We start from the raw sequence: 19,647 nt of genomic DNA, 5'->3' as shown, positions 1-19,647 counted from the left end.
TCAGGATAGGGACCAAGGGCGGGCTTATGTGAGGGCGGTAATGAACCCCCGGGTTCCTTAATAGCTAGTAAGTAAGTATGCATCTGAAGTCTGATTAGTGTACATGTAGCTAATCGGCGATGTAAGCAATGGAGGGGGAAAGGAACTGGCCACTCTACCCCATTATCTCCTGGCCTAGCTGCCTCATAAGTGGTGCCATTTGTGAGGTTCAGACCTGTCTTCGGACAGTTAACTAAACAACAAGAAAAACATTCTCCTCTTCTACCATCACGAAAACTTGTATGCTGTCTCAGTACGAATATTCACCACACGTACTGTACTGCACTAGCCGCCACTACACAGTATCCAACTCCTTCACCTCGAGATGAGGGAGGGAATTAGTTTTGCCTTTCAGCGTCGCAAGCGATTGTGAGCTTTATGTCAACTTTAAATAACTGGTTTTGCAAGCAAAGCTTCCAAATATTATGCCATCCACTGATTGAAAACGATCACGAACTCAATATTAAAGACACATTACAGATTCTACAAATAATAAATAGCAATAGAAACATCAATACTGCATAACAGAGGAATATTACATACCAAAAACTTCACAATAAAAAAGTCGAATTACCGATAAACGCCCTTAACAAAAATAGCGATTACTTCCGCCAGGTAAACATAAAAAAATATTCTAAAGTTCGATCTTTGACATGATGCACGTAACAGTCAGGTGGCAACATCCAATAGCAGCAAACAACAAATCCAAGTAAGTAAGTAAAACTCATATTATATAAATTTTCTTATAATTGAAAACATTACAATCTAATTATACTAACACAACTAGAAATGCAATTCTTTCACAAAGATTAAATACGTATGACAATGCATCACGTAACTTAACGACAAACTAAAGTAAAGTAAGCGGCGCTAATATCATCAATATTTTGAATAATTATTGTCAATAGTAATAATTCTAATTAATCATATAGCACAAAATAATTATACCTATATACCACATGACGTATCAGAAAGGAAATATAATATACGTATATTTTTATTCTATTATATAAACAAATATAGACATCACTAATATATATAAAAAGAACAACAAAAATGTTATTCTAACCTTAAAGTTCAGATGTACATTTTATATTTTTAACTGTCTATCATAAATTATTTGAAATAGTGATCACATAATACTATAAAAATAGAATGTAGGCCTATATCACACCACATGTTGATCTACTACCGGTCTTGTTAATAAACAGTGTGTAAAATGTTATGCAGGACTTCAACACCGTTGGAACAGAAAATATTACCATAAACACTGCATAATAATAATAATAATAATAATAATAATAATAATAATAATAATAATAATTTATTTAACCTGGCATAGTTAAGGGCATACGGCCTTCTCTAACACTCAATCAGGAGTAAAACTGCGTTACAAAAAACACTACAAATTTACAAAGTACACTACAATTTTACACACAAAACTGAATAAGATAATAATAATAAAATGTAAACAACAAGTAAGTAGAAATCAGACATAATATATAACATACAGAAAGAAAGGAGAAAGCATAATAAAATGTGAACAGCAGGTCAAAATAAATGAGACGTACAAAGTATAAAAAATAAGATAATTATTGATGACGATAATAATAATAATAATAATAATAATAATAATAATAATGATAAAAATAAGAATAGTAATAATAATACTAATAGTAGTAATAAAATAGTGCAGTACAAAGCATACAATGAATACAATATTTATAAGTACACACAGTAAGGAAAATTATGATTATATATAGCTCAACTTATCACATTATAGATATACCATTATCGGAAAATATGAAAACAAAAATATAAAATAAGTTAAATATCACTAGAACATAAAAAAATGTGAATACGTGGAAACATGCAATGCAACACTTGTCGTAATAGTAAGTTAGTTTGGCAACTCATTATAAGATAATTTTATAACTTGGATTTGAAGCTCTTTCGTTTGTACACCTCTTATAACTATCCATGTAAAACCTTATCTGTTTAGCGAGTGTGTGCAACAGCAAGTTGAAGAACTGATGGCTTCAGTTCGTAGCTTAGTTAGGCCTGGCACATTTCGAAGGGGTGCAAAAACATTCCCTTCGCACTAAAGTGACATATTGATGTTATATGAAATGTTGTTAAATGATCATTTATGTGACAAAGTAGAAATTTATTGGGTGCAAGTGTTCATTATACGTATAATGTTCAATTGAATTGTGTTCGTCAGCCTGGGTCTTGGTTTCGTTAAGTGTAGATTTAAGTTCGGTGACGTAAGTTATTTCTGTCTTGCAAAATGGACAGTGATTATGATTGTGTAATTGATATGTATGCGATCACCTGTTTAGACCTCGCTCAACAGGGAAGGAAAAGGAAAGCATTGAAACACGTGGCAATCCATTCTTAGTAAACTATGATATACTGTAGACATACGTGACAAGAAATATTGATATTGTGCGACATAATATTCTGCACGATCGAAGAGTGGATCCATATCATTGAGGTTTTTAGTACGTATAACGTAGCACGAAATGAGGTTAAGTACAGTGTAAAAATAGAGGGCTCAAACATCATATAGTATATGTATAAATCATAAAGATGGCCAAATCAACTAAATGAGTTTTGAGATCACACGCTTCAATTACAAGTTCAAATATTTTACATCTTGATTACACAACCTTTAACACTGTATCACTTCGGAATATGTATGGTAAGAACTTTCTTGTGTTAAATATTATTAACGTACCTTGTTGACATGTTTCGACCTATTTTCGGACATCTTCGGAACTGGTCGTTGTTGGTCTTGGCGCCTCTCGTTTCCTGTGTGGGTGCGTTCGTAGTGTAGAGTCAAAGAGTGTATGTGTTTTGAAATTGAGTTGTGTGTTGAGAATATCGTTGGGGTGTGTTTTCGTGTGTCTGTATATTTCATATCGTTCTAGTGTGTTGAGCTTCTGGCTTTTTGGTTGGATGTGCAGTATTTCCATGTCTGTGTTGATGTCTCTGTAGGTGTGGTTGGCATTTGTGATGTGTTCTGCATATGTGGAGGTGTTTTGTAATTTTGTTATGGCTGTGATGTGTTCTTTGTAACGTGTTTGAAACGATCTGTCTGTCTGTCCTATGTAGAAGTTGTTGCAGGTGTTACATTTGAGTTTGTATGTACGCCTGTGTGGTTGTATTTGTTTGTTTGTGTTGTTTGTGTGTTGATGCCCGAAAATAGATCGAAACATGTTAACAAGGTACGTTAAAATTTAACACAAGAAATTTCTTATCATACATATTCAAATATTTATTTTACAATAATTTTTTTTCAAATTTAAAATTTCCCATTTCATTTTGTTTAATTTTCCATTCATTGCAGTATTTTCCCTAAAACTTGTCATTATTATTTATTCATATGCTTCTCTCTTCACCTCCATTTCCATCTTTAATTACGTGTGATCAGCAAGTGCTCTGCCTACTGCAGTGAGATAGTTCTGCTGATCTTGCTTCTGCACTGTTTCACTCCTAGCTAATGATCTCCAGTCTACTTCAAGAAACAAAAGTGAATGACTTTCCGTGAAAATCCATTCGCTTCGTAAGTGATGCAGCGTATATATTAACGAATTATTATTTTTTTTTTTCTTTATTGTGCTAAACAGCATGTTCCATTGCATACAATATTTGAAATACTACATGCTATGTTTATGTTACATATTTTACAGTTCATAGTTGATAGTCATATAGCAGTACATTATTGCAATATACAGAGTCGGTTAAAATAGATATTACAATCCAAAAATTAAAATAAATAAAAATTATCTACTCTACACAATACATGATCAACTAGCAATTATAAATGTTATGCTTAAGTACATTACAAATCCACAATTAATTAATACATTACAAATACACATTACACATCCACAATTAAATTATATCTATGTACTATATAGAATCAATCCGCTCGCCAGTTACAAAGTTTATGCCTAAATGCATTATAAGAAAATTTTGTACAAGAGTTACAATATTACATTCTATATTTATATTATTAATCGAATTTAATATATGTAGAATAGTTCATAGTTATCTAGCAATACACTATTGTAATAGATATAGTCAAATAAAATTACACCTTACAAATCCAAAATTTAAAATATGCATCACAAATCCACAATTTAAATTGTACCCTACAAATGCACAATTTAAAACATTATACATTATAAATCCATATTATTATTATTATTATTATTATTATTATTATTATTATTATAAGGTAATTTGCTAGGAGACGTCGTTGCATATAGATCACGGTTAAACGAAGTATTTTCCATGGACCAAAAATACAAGATGCGTTCCTCGTTTCACCTTATTATGAATAAATGTCGGGGAAAGTGTCTTATGCACATGTGTTATTTAATTTGCTTGATTAGACCAACATAAGTTACATATCCTGCAGTGCTGTAAATGTCAGTTGTGCAGTACTTACGGTAGGGTGGACTGTCGCGATCGAATTCATTTCGTAGCCTGTCAGGATGAGAACTTCATTTTTGGTCAGTCACATGTGGAACAATAATATGTACAGTTGGAGTGAAGATTTGGACATACTACCCCATTATCTCCTGACTTAGTTGCCCCGTGAGTGATGTCTTTTGATGTCACTTATGAGGTTCAAACCTGTCTTCGGACAGTTTAGTAAACAAAAACTCCTAGTGATATCAGTAGTGTTGTGTTTAAGTTTCATGTTTATACATTCAGTAGTTTAAGAGTTGATTAATTTAAAATATAATAATAATTTGGATATTTTAAACATTTTTTTATCTTCCCCAAATTTTAAGCGTAATACCTGACATTTTTATAATAACTTTTATCCCTTTAGATAGTTTCTGCGTTCCCATATTTTGTAGTTCTACCTTTAAAAAAAACAGGAAGGAAAAATAAACCTATTTTATTGTAATTTATAAAATTTACAGAGTGCTAGAACACGTCATTTTATGTTTGTATTCAAAAATTATTTTCTTGTTTCAATAATGCTAAAGTAACTTTATTAAGTATACATTATAGAACAGGAAGTAAAAAACTCAGCTTCCTAGCATAAGACTTCTGGAATACTTAGCAATGTGAACGTAGCAAATTGGGCAAAGAAAAAAAAAAGTGCGGGAAAAGAGTTTAAAAGTTTGCATGCATTTTAAAGTTAATGAACTCAATCTTTTAAAGATAGCGTAGTTAATGACACAACCGCCATAGAGTTCTAAAACTTCGTGAAAGTGTGAAGTAGCCATTGTATACAAATAAAAAACGAAAAAATGTGATTTCTGAATAAAAATTACCAAATTTCACTCGTCTCCTTTCTTAAGCAGGATATTGGAGTGATAATCCGGAACCTTACTGACACACGTAGGTACTGTACGTCTATTCCATATGCTTTGTTTAAGAGGTTTACAATACACGTGCCGTGAATTAAGATAAGTGTCTTTCAGGGAAGTTCGAGAGACATTGGTTATGTCACTACACTGGTGCCAAAACGGTACCGTCTGTCAATAAGGTACATTACCTTTTTTAAATATTTTTAACACTTTTAAAGTTTTAATTTTTAAGAAAGTTTTATATTATTATAATTAGCGCTAGAATGAACGGCAAGGCAAATGAATTTTATCGCCCCTAAAAATTCAGTGTAGTGACCTCTGCCGGGTTTAAATACTCAGCCTTGTAATCTCGTGGTACGCATACTGACCACTTGGCCACAACATTGTACAAGTCGTTCTATTCAGCTATTGCGTGCAGGTCTAAGCCAGCCGAGGCGATGGACTTTAAAAGGCGAGGAAATCATACGCATGGCTTCTTTTGGAAGGGAAGAAGCACTGTGAGTCCCGTATCGTAGATTTTCGAAATACGGACCTATGAAAGAATCCTGTCCCTGAAAGAGGGCTTATCACCCATGTTGAATTTCGAAGCTAAGCAAGGTCTACAGTTGGAAGTGTCTCAAATGGCAGTGCATTTTCGTTATGTGAGCGATCAGCGTGTATTTATGTGCTTTGGCGTAGAATTGTGTGCAGTAATTTGTAGTAAGGCTATTAATTTTGTTTCACAATTTAACCTTTCATAGCTCGAAAGGAGAAACATAAACTCGGAATGAAACGGATGATCAACGAGGTGATTACGTGAAACCTGTGAAGAAAACAAGCAGGATAACGTACTTATTCCGCTAAGTCTGCTATACCCAATAATTCCGAAGGCCATGCAATGTGAAAGCTCGCGATTACATGGAGTGCATGAACGCGCTCGCCGCAACACGGATACAACCATCATGTTAATGTAGTACTTCCTTTTAATAATTTGAAGACCTTTACGATGAAATGATCAAGTAGAAATCCGATTTTGTTGTCCTTCACACACAAGGTGCCCTCACACCCTTCGCATGACGTAGTTACTTTCAACTGTTATTTTTGTGTCCCGTTCGTTTGGTTGTTGTAATAGAGATGTAACCTACAGGATAACATTGTGGCGTGGTGTAGTCTTTCCATTCTCCGGTTTGTTACTTACTCGTTAGAGCACATCTCTAAATCACGGGCAAGTGGGAACAAGATGCATAATGAATATGGAAATGTAGGTATCTTTAAATTTCATTTGCACTGAGGTTATGCCTAGTTGATTATAACGATGGTCATTTAAGGGGAGAGGATGGTATTTTTTGGTGAAAAGTGAGTAAATTTTCAAAAATAAAATTCTTTAAAATACTCTGTGATATATGTGGAATGAATAGCATAACATTTTGTGGGTATTTGTGCCCTTATCGGATGTTGAGTCGCTATTTGTAAACTTCCTGTGATATGGATTTTTAAATCACTCGCCCACTTTTATTGTTGTTTCCGGTAAATTAAATTTTCAAACAAAAAAAAAATTTTTCTTTCAAATACTCTTTGATATAATGTGGAATGCATTGCATAACATTTTGTGGGTATTTGTGCCCTTGTCGGATGTTGAGACGTAATTTTTAAACTTCCTGCGCTATGGATTTTTAAATCACACGCCCGCTTTTATCGGTTTCCAGTAACTTCATTTTTTTGCTACATTGCCAGACAAAAATGGATATAATTTCTGAACTATTAAAGATACATGCATGAAATTTAGAACACACATTCTTTAGATTATTAGGAAACTTTTCTCTGTAACAGAATTTTATTAGTTGATTTCATTTTAAAAATACGTCCGTTTGTTTGCGAGAAAGGAAATCAGAAAATTGTTATTAAATTTTAATTATTTATTTTACAAATGTAGGGACCAATATCAAAATTCTGTTACAGACAGTTTGTAGAACATGTTTTTGTAAATACATTGCAAAAACTGTTTGAATGTATCTTTAAAAAATGGTTTAGATATATCGGTTTTAGTACTATCCTGCATTAGGTTTTTTTTTTTTTTTTTTTTCAAATTTGGACCCCCAAATAATGTTATTCAAAATATTTATATCTGGTTGAGTTGCTACAGCTATGAGCTCTCTACATACAAAAAATTAATATTTTACACCAAATAGGAAAAAAGTTAAAAAAAATACCATCCTCTCCCCTTAAAAGTAGGGCCCTAACCAGCAGATAGCATCTGATGTCCCTAGGAGTAGCGGCAAGTCTTGAGCTGAGTTTTCTTTTTTGAGATTGAACACAATTCAATAAATACCAGGCATACAATTGCTTAGTCAACTGTCCGAAGACAGGTCTGAACCTCACAAGTGATACCAAGAAGGCACCACTTATGAGGCAACTAGGCCAGGAGATAATAGGGTAGGGTGGTCAGTTCCTTTCCTCTTCCATTGCACACATCGCCAATTAGCTACATATTACATTAATCAGATTTCAGATGCATGTGAACAATTCTTCTTCCTCTGACACATATCGTCAACACTATTCATCTAATATTTAATCTACTGACCATCATTAGTACAACAATAATGAAACCATGAAACACTAAATATTTTAAAGGTCACTTGAAAACGCTGAAGTGAAACTTTATGAACCTAGAACAGCTGTAGTTTTCTCTTCGTCTCTCTGTACTTACAGCACGATATTTTAGTTACTGTAATCAACGATTATTCAGCACGATGCACGTTAAGTTACACAATATGTGATCTTAGGGGTTGCTCGTAGGATAGGTAGGAGTTACGCAACCCGTGGAAACCCTCTGGCCTATAGCAATCCAAGAAATAATATTGTGGTTCAAAACAATACAGGAAACATCATTTTTCTGAATACGAAAAACCTTGTTGCCGATATGCACCCAACAAATGACATCATTCAATTTTTCCATAGCGTTGTTTTCATCCATGTTATATTTATTTTTTTATAAGAAATGATATTGTTTACCGTAAAAGATGAATCTTCGTAGCTCGAGAAACGGTAAATAAAAGTAAAATGCAATAGCTTTACTTATACAGGGACAGAGAACGAAGTTACAGGGACTTTTAGCCACTTTATAAAATGATAAGCTCTAGTAAATCACTCATGCCTTACATTTCTTCCACATTTTGAAATAGAATATCGAACAATAGAAAAATACTTTATTTCAGCTAGTATGGAGCCCGCTACCTTCTAACTGACATCCATTAATTTCTATTAATTGTCTAAGTAAATGCTCTATATGAAATACAAGTACTTACAAAAATGGAAATAGAAATGTGATTAAAAATGATAGCGTGAGAACAAAATGACTTTACTTTTCCCCGCATCCATGAATAATCAGCTCTGTACAATGCGTCATTTGTTATTAGGCTTTGAAAACAGAATGAACACATCAATCACATTCTTTATTGTGGAAATGACAGTAGGCACTCTGGAACTCCAAAAACTGGAACTGATTCGGAGAAATATTAATTGTTGTTACCAAGTCACTGTCCCCCAAAACAAACTGGTTTATAGGAATCGATGTCTTCATAGGAAGACAAATTGTGCAAATTTATGTGTAGCGATTTTCACCAAATTGATATATTTTTCTTTGATTTTGCTTTCAGTTTGTGAGAAACGGTTTCCTTTGAGAGACGTGTTCCAACAAGCATCCACACATCGCCTGGTAAGTACGCTACTTCAGAAGCTTCATTCGTCACAAAATGCAGCATGACGTAGAATCTTGTGACTGCAGTTACAATATTTTAGTCGCACCAGTAGACGAAGTATGTAGCTTTGGAGGAATAAACAATATGACGAAATTTTAAAACACTGCTCTCGCATTCAGATTATGATTGTGTTTAAATAGATCGCATTCTTAGCTGTTATTTGGAATGTTTCTTGAGATTTGGATTCCGGTATGAAAATGGGTTTAAGTAATTGCAATTTTTTAAGACCGTAAAAATATTTAGCTGTAGAATATGTAGCTTTTGTCAACCAGTCTGCTGTCAAAAAATCTGAAAGTTAGAATTTATAAAACAGTTATATTACTGGTTGTTCTGTATGGTTGTGAAACATGGACTCTCACTTTAAGAGAGGAACATAGGTTAAGGGTGTTTGAGAATAAGGTGCTTAGGAAAATATTTGGGGCTAAGAGGGATGACGTTACAGGAGAATGGAGAAAGTTACACAACACAGAGCTGCACGCATTGTATTCTTCACCTGACATAATTAGGAACATTAAATCCAGACGTTTGAGATGGGCAGGGCATGTAGCACGTATGGGCGAATCCAGAAATGCATATAGAGTGTTAGTTGGGATGCCGGAGGGAAAAAGACCTTTAGGGAGCCAGAGACGTAGATGGGAAGATAATATTAAAATGGATTTGAGGGAGATGGGATATGATGATAGAGAATGGATTAATCTTGCTCAGGATAGAGACCAATGGCGGGCTTATGTGAGGGCGGCAATGAACCTCCAGGTTCCTTAAAAGCCAGTAAGTAAGTAAGTACGTAGAATATGTACAAATCGCCCGTCGTTCTCATTAATGTTTAATACGATATTATGTAAAACATAGCTTTTAGAAGTCATGACCATACTCTTTTAATATCATTTGCATTACTAGGTTTTTAAACGAGTTCGCTGTTCCTGTAGTCACGAAAATTTAGTCATAGAATAATAGTGGACTGTGGTTTGATTATGTGAATAATGTCCAGTTTTAGTGAAACTTGGATTATTTGATTGAAAAAAATGAATATTTGAATAGGCCTATATTTTTTATATTCTTTATTTTATCTTTGACTCTTTTATTTTAACTTGTTTATATTTAGATAGTGTATGTTTGTATGTTTCTACTCATTCATATTATAAAATAATCGGTTAATATTCATTGACTTATGCATTCAACTTGTTTTCTGGTAATGCTAAGTATAGGTCTATGATAGATAAAGCACGTAATGTATTTTACACATTTTAACGAATTTGTATGCAAATACCATGTCCATGTATCATTGTGCCCTTCTAGTGCTTGTATCTGGATTTGATATCAAATTCATATCAGATGGGCTATATTTTGAATAACTGTACATAATCTTTGTCACTATAGAACTACAGTAAATTCTCTGTGATCCGTTGCTATGTCGTCCGTCCGCTTCGTCGTCCGGCATTCACGTGACTTCACAGGCCACGCCTCACTGTAGGACGGCACAGAACATAGTTAACTATCCCTGCATCGTCTGCATATTGATGCGGGTAAATTTGATAAGAAAGTATTTGTGAACATTTGAATAGTACAGTAATTAAACCACCGATTATAGTAGTTACAATCAGTATATTCTTAAACATTTTATATACACGAAGTCCAGGGGCGTATTTTGCGGAGCCCAAGGAAATTACAAAAGAAAAAGTTTATAATATAACATAATGTAATAATTTTGTATTATTAGTTTTACCATAGTAATTAAAATTAAAGTAATTGTTAGATATATTTTGTGTAATAATAGGGTCAGCGGTAGCGCAAACCCTTTAACCAGTATACGCCACTGACACAAACAGAATAAACTTAAAGCTCTCCATCTTAAAAAATAAAAACGCATGAATTTTCTGGAAATAAATTGCGAGAAAATTAGGCTACGCATTTCTACAAAAAGAAAAATGAACTTCGTTACATGTTAACCAATTATAATATAAAGAATACTTGCACACAATATATAGCATCTGTTGTGCATACAATAACAACTTATTTCTTTATGAAAACTAAACTGGCAAATGAGATTATCCTGCAGAATAGATTGCAGTGCTTGAGTCCCATAAAACATATACGGTATGTTCTTTTCGGTAGACTTTAGATATTTAAACCGGTTTCGTCAGAATTGTATATCTGCTGGGGAAATAATTCTAGTTTACTCATCAAATCTCGGAATGTAGTTCTATATTCTTCAGCTGCAACGGTATCAGATGACATCCTCTCTCCACAAATTGCAAGCGGACGAACACCATACTTTTCCCTCCACATTGACAACCACCCATCACTAGCAGAGAATTATCGCCTTCATGTTTCTTAAGCATATCAAGCGCTTTCTCTTTCAGAATCGGGCCAGATATTGGAGCACCTTTCCTTCTTTGTTCTTGAAACCATAGAAACAGTTCCTTATCGTATTTGAAAACACTAGGCTGCTCCAATGCACGGCGCTTGTCATTAGAGCTCGTGGATGCACAATATTCTTCCAGTGCAGCCCGATTACGCTTCCAGTCATGAATTGTACTTCTTGGGATAGCAGGAATAGTTTCCCCTTCATCCAGCCGCTTCAAAATATCCAGTTTGTCTTTTAAAGAATAACTGAACTTCGAGCGTTTATCAGTAAATGTCTTAGAAAGCATGGTGAATTTCTTCCACACACAACCTGTGCTTGACTGGAAGCACGACGGGGTTGCAAGTATGGGGAGGAAAAAATTACATGGCGGGGAGGAAGAAGATACGTACCGTACCAATAATAATTGCCTACCCTACTGTCCGGATGAGAGAGAAGTTGCTGTATTAATTTGTTTATATAAACAAATACTTCACTGTATTAATGCTAAACTACGTTGGTATTTTACTTTAAATGGCCAGTTTCGATGTGGCTTGCATCATATTTTGAATTCCAGTGAGGTCCCACACTGTCTTCCTGTTTCCTGTTATTGTATTGATGGAGTGTGTTCATGATTGGTAATGTTTTGACCTGGAATTCAGGGCACAAAAAAGTTTGTCTAGATATCTAAAATAAGCTTATAAAATGATCAAATACGCACTTAAAATGCTGTAATAGGCCCTCAAAATGTTAATTATTTCTAAGAAACAAAAGTTGTGCATCAAAACTTGCGTTTTGAAATTCTTCTGAAATCTAGATTTAGAAGTTTCTTGTTAGCGGTGCAAGAGGGATTGCCGGCATTAAAATGACAAATATTACGTCATAATTTTCAGCACGGGCATTACCAGGCGTAAAGGCTGGTTCACAATAAACCGGGAACGAGAACCAGAATGAAAACGAGAAGCAGAGGACGTGAATATGAAAATTTTTTATTCACAATAAACCGAGAACGTAGACGACTATGCATATCGATATGTATGTCAATAACGATATGTAAAGTCGATATTACGCATTCTGATGTTATTTGTGTATAATTTACCAATGGAGTTCTCTCATGAGTACAAGGCAGCCAACATAAACACAGGTCAACCAACTTCGAAATTTCAACTGAAACATTTCATTAGGTACGGTATTATAAATATGTCCATGCATCTTTATTATCACAACCTATTTTAAGTCTACCATAACGTAAAATAATTAGAGAAGAAACATTTGTAATAGAACAAAAATGAACACAACAGTAGTTATTGAATTGAAGCATGAATATGTAGTGTGTAATACAACCAATACAGTAATAAAATATGATTCACTTATGATCGGTGTTGAAAGATGCAGCTATTGAAAGCCACGTATTCTCCTTCATTTTCTCATCTTTATACGAGGCGCGCCGCTTATCGTAAACGTGAGGATTTTCCTCAACACTCAATATTAGAATCTCATCAAATAAAACTTGCTCCATGATGCACAGCACAGAACAAAATAATGCATAGGTTATGTCACGGTCTTCTTGCTACAAAATATACGACGACAAAATAGCTTTTAGATGGCAATAGAATGAATCTAGTGGGCTGTGATCGGAAACGTGAACGCCAGAGTTGAAACTTGGCCAACTCTCCGTTCCCGATCCCGGGCTCCAGCAAGCTTTTCGTTAATTGTGAATGCTCACATTTAAATGTACACATTTTAACAATTTTACCGTTTTCGTTTTCGTTCCAATTCTCGTTTCCGGTTTATTGTGAACCAGCCTTAAGTGTTTTTTTCGCTCTCTCTACGGTCCCTAGAAGTTTGTATGATTAGCAAGAAAGAATCCTATAATGTAAACCAACACTTAAAAATTATGAACAAAAACTGAGAGCTCTGCACTTCATTTACAAGTTACAGAGATGTTAATGTGATTGAAAACTCTCTTATCTAAACCTTCTAGCTTTTCGTTTGAGGAAACACGGTCAGCGTGGTGGAGATCTTAGACACAAACATCGGTTCGGCTTGAAACTTGTACAGAAATATTGGCGGGAAGAGAGTAATTAACTTTGTCTACGTGTAACCTTGGTAACGCTGTAAGCTGGCTAGGCCCCTAAGCGATATTGTTGTTGACATTTAACTGTGTAGAAGTAAGAAGCAATATTTGTCAGAAATTAATAGTTTTCTAAGTGATGGTACTTCCATTCTAGTTGATGTTTCGCTAGCTTCCAATTTAACCATGCTTGATTGTAACCTACCTACTTGCTCATGTAACGCTTTGAGTATATCCTCACAAGTTAAATATTTAGGCATTATTATTGACCAACATTTAAAATGGGACAAGCATGTCTCCTTCCTGTGTAACAGAGTGCGTAAAACAATCCACAAATTTTCCATTCTACGCTTTTATTTACCTGTTTATATTCTGCGTACTGTGTACTTAGCTCTGTTTCAATTAATAATTCAGTATGGTATATTAGGTTGGGAAGGAATGGCAAAATCGACTCTCCATCCTTTAAATTTGCTCCAAAAAAGAATTATCAAAATTTGTCTATATAAACCTTCTGATTACCCAACAAAATTAATTTTTCAGGAATTTGGTGTATCAAATCTTGAACAAATTTATAACCAAACATTGCTGATTTACTTCCATAAAAACCACAATAAATTTAAATTTGATCCTCATGAATACCATACGAGACAAAACTACAGTTTCTTTCTAAATACTCCCAAATGCCACACAACTGCTGGATTAAAACTTAGCAGAAATTTTGGACCAAAAATATATAATGCATTAATTAGAGCTTACCCTGAGCTAAGTACACTTAACACACATAGATTTAAGAAACAAATCAGATTAATTGTTTAAGCTAATTGAGTTAAAAATTGATACTCTAATATTCATGTACTTCTGTATTTTCTATTTGTATATAGACCCTATCATTACATTCTGTATTATTTTACCATTTATTAATGTTATTGTGCTCAATGAACTCTCTTAATTTTGTGATATATTTTGTATAACTGATCTGAACTGCGCCCGAGCACGAGCTTCTGCTCTTTCGGGTTGCATGCCTAATGTAACTCAAGTGTAAAGTATTAAATAAATGAATGAATGAAAAAAGTAACATGGTAGTTAACGTGTTTTAACGCCACGAAGCGATTGTGGCTGCGTAAACCGAATTACTTCTTGTTCTAAACTTGGAAATTGAGGAGTTGCCGATTTGCTCATCGCAGATTTCATAATATACTCCAGAAAAATAACTACTGTTTGCTTTGAAATATTTGCTGTCTATTTATACTTGAACACAAAATCAGTTATATATGGCGGTATAGGGGCACAAGCGGCTCAGTGCAACCGAAATTGTGAATCGTTTCGTATTTAGTTCTTATGGCGTTGTTGTTGTGGTACAAATATATTTATTTTAGGAGCTACGTAAGTATATTATAAGACTATTTCACTAGCTATGTATGCGTAACGCCTAAGGCGTGTGTTTCAGGTCTTGTGTGAGAATCTGGCGTCGTGCTGATCACACTTTACGCACGTCTCACCATGTGTTAGTATAAGATAGATTGAGTATGTAAATCTCTGCACCACAAGATAGAAGGGGACAGGCAGGAAACGGTATTTGGTAGAATAACACCACAGTCTAGCATATACAGTCGCGAAGCTCAATACGTAGTAAATATGCAAACATTAGATAGTTGCTCACCACTAGGATCACTAATATCGCCTCATTACAGGAAATGCAAAGTAGTACCGTCACAGTCTATTGTTTCTAGCACCCTCAAAACTCAAGCTTCGTGACTGTATATAGTAGATTGTGATAATACGCCGATATGAAGGATAAATCATTGTGTAGTACTTGCAGTGTAATAGAACATAATCACTTCTGGGGCTCTCAGGCTCAGTGCAAGTTACAACATCACGGAAATTTCTACCACGCAAATTAAAGCGATAAATTGACAAAAAAATTACGCAAACAACGAAGAATTAAATTGTGTCGAAGCGAACAGCCCTCAAATATGAAACAGTTTTCTTATTACTTTGTGACTGTTTCTAAATTCAGTTTAGATGTATCTTCATTCTGTGTGACACACACGCTGTCTCTTATCCGCCCTGCCTTTGATCTTGAACGATTTTTCCTATACATACGCTGGCTCTTAGCGGTCAAAACGCGTTGAGTCCTGCAGCCACAAAAGTCGTAATTGCTTGATATCATACTTCTGTCACTTTCTGAAGCTGCTTCAGACATTTAGTAACAAATCTTGATAATTTACAACACAATGACAAACAAAATTATCCCACCCGCGAAATCAAGTCTGTTCTTTTCAGGTCTAACACCTGATGTATGTTGCTCTCGAACGGCATTCAAATCTCCACTTGCAATGCCTCAGATTTCGTACCCTCCGCCGTGACCATTTTTTCAGTATGGTAAACACTGAAAATTCACAAGATCGTTCTTTGCAAAGAATTACTTCCAATCGAGTCCTTTGCTAGAAACCTGTTCAATGCCATTATAACCCTGGAATCACATTCTCATAGGAAATAATATGGTATCTTTCTCAGTTTCACCAGTTCGACGTCACCTTCACGGCAATATCCGACTAATTCAAATCCCGAAGTAAGAGAAAACTGCTTCAAAACAATACATTTCCACAGCGCAGTTTCCTGTTGGAATAACGGGTAACATATCTCCCTTATGATAGAATGTGAAAGCAGTGGCAATATTCGAAACTTCGTGTGTCTTAGATTTCATTAGTAGGTAATTGAAAAACGTCCCATCCAAGAATCTTTTGAACATTCCCAATATAATAATCCGTGGCGCTACAGCCCGTGAAGGGCCTAGACCGACCAGCCGGCTGCTGGCCTCACCCCCACATGCCGAAGCAGAGCTGGACGATCATCCAACCAGAATGGAGGATCCCCCCAGCCGTTATAGCTGGTATTCGCTACCCATCGTAGCTCCCCAAGTGCATCACGATGCTGGGTGGGCACCGGTCCCATACACTGGCCGAAATTTCATGAGTAAATTTCTTCCCCCATGAGGACTCGAACCAGCGCGTATTCCGCAACGCGAGTCCTAGGCAGGATGCCTTAGACCACGACGCTACGGCGTGGGACGAACATTTACAATACTTACTTACTTACAAATGGCTTTTAAGGAACCCGAAGGTTCATTGCCGCCCTCACATAAGCCCGCCAGCGGTCCCTATCCTGTGCAAGATTAATCCAGTCTATCATCATACCCCACCTCCCTCAAATCCATTTTAATATTATCTTCCCATCTACGTCTCGGCCTCCCTAAAGGTCTTTTTCCCTCCGGTCTCCCAATTAACACTCTATATGCATTTCTGAATTCACCATACGTGCTACATGCTCTGCCCATTTCAAATGTCTGGATTTAATGTTCCTAATTATGTCAGGTGAAGAATACAATGCGTGCAGTTCTGTTTTGTGTAACTTTATCCATTCTCCTGTAACGTCATCCCGCTTAGCCCCAAATATTTTCCTAAGCACCTTATTCTCAAACACCCTTAACCTATGTTCCTCTCTCAGAGTGAGAGTCCAAGTTTCACAACCATACAGAACAACCGGTAAGCCCTAATATAACTGTTTTATAAATTCTAACTTTCAGATTTTTGGACAGCAGACTGGATGATAAGAGCTTCTCAACCGAATAATAACAGGCATTTCCCATATTTATTCTGCGTTTAATTTCCTGCCGAGTGTCATTTATATTTGTTACTGTTGCTCCAAGATATTTGAATTTTTCCACCTCTTCGAAGGATAAATCTTCAATTTTTATATTTCCATTTCGTACAATATTCTGGTCACGAGACATAATCATATACTTTGTCTTTTCGGGATTTACGAACATTTCCAATACCCATTTTAAATTTCTGACAGTAATGTTATTGATGCCGGAACCTGGTAAAGCTTTGGGAACGTCTGAAGAGGGGAAGGAAGAAGGAAAGCTTTAATGTTTTTTTCGGCATAATTATTAAAGATTTTTGCGGTAGAAGAGAATCCGCAATAATATGACATCATTGTTATTTTCATTATCGTCTAGCTATAGAAATACAGTGTGACAAAATAGAGCAAGAATGCTATATGCTTTGTTCTCAACAACACATAAGTTAGCTATCACGGACAAGTCCCCCAGAGACGTCTGGAGAACATGAGCCCAAAACCTTGACTTTCGCGAGATTAATATGTGACCCGTGGCATTGAACGGCGACCTCCGACCGCTTCGATTCGCTTGTCCAAGTACTGAGTAAGTCCATCGGAATGAATGTTCAGTTTAGAGTGCGTAAACAAAGAACCCCTCCCAGAGACAAGGACCGCTCTCACGTGTGAGACAACGCGCGCACGTGTGGCCTCGAACCGAGTATTCCTGCTTCCGTGCCGGGTGGACGCAACACGTGAGGATTGTGGGCGTGACAGGGGCCCTCACCCCATCGCGGGGCGCGGCATATTATGAGAATTATCTGCATTGTTATTTTGTGTGGACCCGATTGCCGTGAAATAAGCTTCATAATTATATTAATGAGTAAACAATCTTCGGCTCAACTATGAAGAAGCTTTGCGAAAAATATTAAAGATAAATTGACTACTTATAAACAACTTTTTGCACACTACATTGTATAAGTTTTCTCGCTGAAGACCGGGTTCGTGTTCTGTTAATTTGTGGTTGAAAGGAAATGCATTTGTGGGAGATTTTCGCGGAGTATTTACATTTAATCTAGCAATAAATCACAGTTTCACAATTTGAAATTTCATAGTTGCACCTAAGTGCCGCAGTAGGAATGTCGGTAATAGTAGAGACATCTACTGAAGCAGTAAAGAATGCTGTTACAGCACGATTCACACGAGGACCAGAACAGAGATATCTGACATGGACGTACTGTACACAAATCACGAAATGATCAGTGTTTTTCATCTGCTTTTGTTACGGAATGTCAAAGTTTATAAGATTTATAAAAATGTAATGTACAGACGTGGACAAATTATTAACAAAATTGACGATTTTTATGATAACTCTGTTTACAAAATTTGACTTTTCAGTTTAGACTACAATTGACAATTTTGCATATTTATATCATTAAAGTAGACAGAAATATGCAAAAATGTAAACTGTAGTTTAAATTGAAGAGCTTAATTTTGTAAAAATATATAATAAAAATCTTCAATTTTGTTAATAATTTGTAAATTAGCAAAAATGTCAACTACAGTCTAAATTGAAGGTCAAATTTTGTAAAACTATAAAATAAAAATCTTCAGTTTTGCTAATAATTTGGAAATATCCAAAATGTCAACTGTATTCCAAATTGAAGAATCGAATTTTGTAAAAATATATAATGAAAACCTTCAGTTTTGCTAATAATTTGTAAATATGCAAAAATATCAAATATAGTCCAAATTGAAGAGTTAAATTTTCTAAAAAATACAATACAAATCTTCAATTTTGCTAATAATTTGGAAATACACAAAAATGTTAACTGTAGTCTAAATTGAAGAATCATATTTTGTAAAAATATATAATAAAAATCTTCAATTTTGCTAATAATTTGTCCACGTCTGTAGTAATGAGTTGCTTTACCACACTAGTGCGGTAAAGTAAAGCACACGTTGAAACATATAAACATAATTTTATTAATTGCGCATATTAAAAGAGAGAGAGAGAAACTCGTCCGGCCTTAATTAAGGATGACCACGAGAATCCGGAAATTAATAGCAAACAAATATAATCAATTAAATATGAATATTGTTATAAAAATAAAATGTAATAATTAAGCACCATTGATTATCAATTATAAAATAAAATCTTAGAAGATGACTATAAAATTATACTTATAAATATAAGATTTTATTTAAAATTAGCATATCCTTAATTAAGGCCTTCTGAGTGATATAAATGAAACTGTATAATCTGCAGGGAATGTTTAAGAATTTGCGAGATGATTTTTTGAATTTCAAAAGATGATATTTATAATTGTTTTAAAAAATGATATGTAAATTTTGGTAAAGAACTCCGAGCACCAAAAAATAAACCTGTCACTGACCAATTGAAGAGAGGGATGTTATACTTGGCACTAAGGCAGGGAATACAAGGTTCATAAATGACCCTCTTTTCATGATCAACCTGATGAGCTTGGTTTAGATCTCTCT

General features: G+C 34.9%; 1 protein-coding gene across 2 annotated transcripts in view; it reads left to right on the top strand.

Annotated features, from left to right (window-relative positions):
• LOC138710105 (uncharacterized) overlaps positions 1-19,647 on the top strand; it is a 280,087-nt gene that overhangs the window by 51,417 nt on the left and 209,023 nt on the right. For both annotated transcript variants that reach the window (XM_069840736.1, XM_069840737.1), the window contains exon 2: positions 9,011-9,069. The gene's annotated coding sequence lies outside the window, so the exon portion shown is untranslated. The remainder of the gene's footprint in view (positions 1-9,010; positions 9,070-19,647) is intronic.

Source organism: Periplaneta americana, chromosome 12, assembly GCF_040183065.1.
Source record: "Periplaneta americana isolate PAMFEO1 chromosome 12, P.americana_PAMFEO1_priV1, whole genome shotgun sequence".
NCBI lineage: Eukaryota > Metazoa > Arthropoda > Insecta > Blattodea > Blattidae > Periplaneta > Periplaneta americana.
The sequence above is the reverse complement of the archived record's forward strand: the minus strand, read 5'-3'. Positions and strand labels throughout refer to the sequence as shown.